This window comes from Arachis duranensis, chromosome 1 (assembly GCF_000817695.3).
Source record: "Arachis duranensis cultivar V14167 chromosome 1, aradu.V14167.gnm2.J7QH, whole genome shotgun sequence".
NCBI lineage: Eukaryota > Viridiplantae > Streptophyta > Magnoliopsida > Fabales > Fabaceae > Arachis > Arachis duranensis.
Genome location: NC_029772.3, coordinates 77311576 through 77316205, shown reverse-complemented (window position 1 = coordinate 77316205; position 4630 = coordinate 77311576). Strand labels below are relative to the sequence as shown.

The following is a 4630-nucleotide window of genomic DNA, read 5'->3' as shown; positions in this document are numbered from 1 at the left end:
TGTGTGGTATAATCAGTGACCAAACTTCATCTCTTCCCATAAGCAATTAAATCAAGGAATTAGGAAATTGTTCAAGCTTAGAGAGATTGGATGGCCAAGGAATTGGGATCCAATCACTTAAGATTTCCAAGGAGATCAATGAATGCATTGATTGAGGAAGAGATGAGAATGAACTTGATCCGGAGGATTGCAATATCTCTTGATCCCAATGTTCATTTTATTTTTAGTTCTTACATTTACTTTTCTTGCCATTTTACTTTTCTGCACTTTATTGCTTTCTTTACTTTTATGCCATTTACATTTCCTTGTTACTTATCACTCCAATTTGATTCGTCTAACTAGGATAATCAATTAACCATTGATTGCTTAATCCGTTAATCTCTGTGGGATTCGACCTCACTCTATTGTGAGTTATTACTTGATGACAATTCGGTATACTTGCCGAAGGAGATTTGTTGAGAGACAAATTTCCCGTGCATCAGCGCCATTGTTGATGATCACAATTTACGCGCACCAAGTTTTTGGCGCTGTTGCCCGGGATTGTTTGAGTTTGGACAACTGACGGTTCATCTTGTCGCTCAGATTAGGTAATTTTATTTTCAAAAAGTTTTCAAAAATTTTTCTTCTTTTTCGTTTTTCCAAAAATAATTTTTGAAAAATACAAAAAATCATAAAATCAAAAAAATATTTTTGTGTTTCTTGTTCGAGTCTTGAGTCAATTTTTAATTTTGGTGTCACTTGCATGTTTTTAAAATTTGTGCATTTTTTTTCGAAAGTTCCATGCATTGCATTCTCCATGATCTTCAAGTTGTTCTTAGTAAGTCTTCTTGTTTGATCTTCATATTTTCTTGTTCTGTGTCTTTTGTTGTTTTTCATATGCATTTTTGCATTCATAGTGTCTAAGTATTGAAAATTTCTAAGTTTGGTGTCTTGCATATTTTTCTTTTCTTGAAAATTTTTCAAAAATAAGTATTGATGTTTATCTTGATCTTCATAATGTTCCTGGTGTTCATCTTGACATTCATAGTGTTCTTGCATGCATCATGTGTTTTGATTCATAATTTTCATGTTGTGAGTCATTTTTGTGTTTTCTCTCTCCTCATTAAAAATTCAAAAATAAAAAATATATCTTTTCCTTGTTTTACTCATAATTTTTGAAATTTTGGGTTGACTTAGTCAAAAATTTTTAAAATGAGTTGTTTCTTGTTAGTCAAGTCAAGATTTCATTTTAAAAAAAAACTTATCTTTTCAAATTCTTTTTCAAAAATCAAATCTTGATTATTTTGTTTTGTTTGTTTTGTTTTTCTTTGTTTAATTTATTTCAGTCACAAAAAAAATCTTTTTTATTTTTTATTATTTTCAAAAATTTCAAAATTGATTTTTAAAATCTTTTTCTTATCTTTATTTTAAATTTTCAAAAACTTTACTAACAATTAATGTGATTGATTCAAAAATTTGATGTTTGTTACTTTCTTGTTAAGAAAGGTTCAATCTTTAAATTCTAGAATCATATCTTTTAGTTTCTTGTTAGTCAAGTAATCAATTTTAATTTTAAAAATCAAATCTTTTCAAAAATATCTTTTTCAAATCATATCTTTTTCAAAATCAATTTCAAAATCTTTTCTAACTACTTATCTTTTCAAAATTGATTTTCAAATCTTTTTCAACTAACTAATTAACTTTTTGTTTGTTTCTTATCTTTTTCAAAACCACCTAACTACTTTTCTCTCTCTAATTTTCAAAAATACCTCCCTCTTTTTCAAAATTCTTTTAATTAACTAATTGTTTCAAATTTTAATTTTAATTGTACTTCTCCTCTCAATTTTCGAAAATCACTAACTATTTTTTTCAAAAACAATTTTCAAATTTCTCTCTATCTCATCTTCTTCTATTTTACGAACACTCTTCTCTTCATCTTAAAATTCGAACCCTCTCTTCTCTTCTGTGTTCGAATTTTTCTCTTCTTCATTCATATTCTTCTTTTTTTCTACTTACATAAAGGAATCTCTATACTGTGACATAGAGGATTTCTCTTCCTTTTTTGTTATCTTCTTTTTCATATGAGCAGGAGAAAGGACAAGGACATTCTTATTGAAGCAGATCCTGAACCTGAAAGGACTCTGAAGAAGAAGCTAAGAGAAGCCAAAGCATAACAATCCAGAGAAAACCTTACAGAGAATCTCAAAAAAGAAAGAGACATGGCCGAACCCAATAACAATGGTGGAGGCGCAAGGAGGATGCTTGGTGATTATACTACACCTACTTCCAACTTTTATGGAAGAAGCATCTCAATCCCTGCCATTGGAGCAAACAATTTTGAGCTAAAGCCTCAATTAGTTACTCTAATGCAACAGAACTGCAAGTTTCATGGACTTCCATCAGAAGATCCCTATCAGTTTTTAACTGAATTCTTGCAGATATGTGATACTGTTAAGACTAATGGAGTAGATCTTGAAGTCTACATGCTTATGCTTTTTCCTTTTGTTGTAAGAGATAGAGCTAGAATATGGTTGGACTCACAACCTAAAGATAGCCTGGACTCTTGGGATAAGCTGGTCACGGCCTTCTTGGCCAAGTTTTTTCCTCCTCAAAAGCTAAGCAAGCTTAGAGTGGATGTTTAGACCTTCAAGCAAAAAGCTGGTGAATCCCTCTATGAAGCTTGGGAAAGATACAAGCAGTTGACCAAAAAAGTGTCCTTCTGGCATGCTTTCAGAGTGGACCATTTTAGATATATTCTATGATGGTCTATCTGAGCTTTCTAAGATGTCACTGGACCATTCTGCAGGTGGATCCATTCACCTAAAAAAAATTCCTGTAAAAGCTCAAGAACTCATTGACATGGTTGCAAATAACCAAATCATGTACACTTCTGAGAGAAATCCCGTGAGTAATGGGACGCCTCAGAAGAGGGGAGTTCTAGAAATTGATACTCTGAATGTCATATTGGCTGAGAACAAAATGTTGACTCAGCAAGTCAACATGATTTCTCAGAGTCTGAATGGATGGCAAAATGCATCCAACAATACTAAAGAGGCATCTTCTGAAGAAGAAGCTTATGATCATGAGAACCCTGCAATGGCAGAGGTGAATTACATGGGTGAACCCTATGGAAACACCTATAATTCCTCATGGAGAAATCATCCAAATTTCTCATGGAAGGATCAACAAAAGCCCCAACAAGGCTTTAATAATGGTGGAAGAAAGATGTTTAGCAATAGTAAGCCTTTTCCATCATCTTCTCAGCAATAGATAGAGAATTCTGAGCAGAGTCCCTCTAGCTTAGCAAATATAGTCTCTGATCTGTCTAAGGCCACTTTAAGTTTCATGAGTGAAATAAGGTCCTCCATTAGAAATTTGGAGGCACAAGTGGGCCAGCTGAGTAAGAAAATCACTGAAACTCCTCCTAGTACTCTCCCAAGCAAGACAGAAGAGAATCCAAAAAGAGAGTGCAAGGCCATTGATATAATGAGTATGGCCAAATGCACAAAGGAGGAGAAAGACGTGAATCCCAGTGAGGAAGACCTCCTAGGACGTCCTCTGAACAAAAAGGAGTTCCAAACTGAGGAACCTAAGGAATCTGAGGCTCACCTAGAGACCATAGAGATTCCATTGAACCTCCTTTTACCATTCATGAGCTTTGAGAACTATTCTTCCTCTGAAGAGGATGAAGATATAACTGAAGAGCAAGTTGCTCAATATCTAGGAGCCATCATGAAGCTGAATGCCAAGTTGTTTGATAATGAGACTTGGGTAGATGAACCTCCCTTGCTCATTAGTGAACTAAATACATGGGTTCAGCAAACTTTACCTCAAAAGAAATAAGATCCTGGTAAATTCTTAATACCCTGTACCATAGGCACCATGACCTTTGAGAAGGCTCTGTTTGACCTGGGGTCAGGTATAAATCTTATGCCACTCTCTGTAATGGAGAAACTGGGGATCTTTGAGGTACAAGCTACAAGAATCTCAATAGAGATGGCAGACAAGTCAATAAAACAAGCTTATGGATTGGTAGAGGACGTGTTGGTAAAGGTTGAAGGCCTTTACATGCCTGTTGATTTTATAATGTTAGACAATGGGAAGGATGAGAATGAATCCATCATTCTTAGAAGGCCCTTCCTAGCCACAGCAAAAGCTGTGATTAATGTTAACAGAGGAGAATTAGTCCTTCAATTGAATGGGGACTACCTTGTGTTTAATGCTCAAGGATTTTCCTCTGCAACAGGTAGCGCGAAATTGTGATCAATACTTTTCACAACACAAATAATCCCCGGTGATGAATCCAAAAACTTGGTGTTCAATACCATGGCATAAACACAACTTCGCACAACTAACCAGCAAGTGTACTGGGTCGTCCAAGTAATAAACCTTACACGAGTAAGGGTCGATCCCACAGAGATTGTTGGTATGAAGCAAGCTACGGTCACCTTGTAAATCTTAGTTAGGCAGACTCAAATGGATATGAATGATGATATACGAATAAAACATAAAGATAAAGATAGAGATACTTATGTAATTCATTGGTAGGAATTTCAGATAAGCGTATGAAGATGCTTGTCCCTTCCGTCTCTCTGCTTTCCTACTGTCTTCATCCAATCCTTCCTACTCCTTTCCATGGCAAGCTTAAGCA

The 4630-nt window shown here is 34.8% G+C and overlaps 1 non-coding gene across 1 annotated transcript; it reads right to left on the bottom strand.

Annotated features, from left to right (window-relative positions):
• Positions 1-2600: 2600 nt before the first annotated feature.
• On the bottom strand, positions 2601-2705 carry LOC127742709 (small nucleolar RNA R71). The gene has a single exon (XR_008004070.1). It is a non-coding gene; the product is annotated as a small nucleolar RNA R71 (small nucleolar RNA).
• Positions 2706-4630: the final 1925 nt, after the last annotated feature.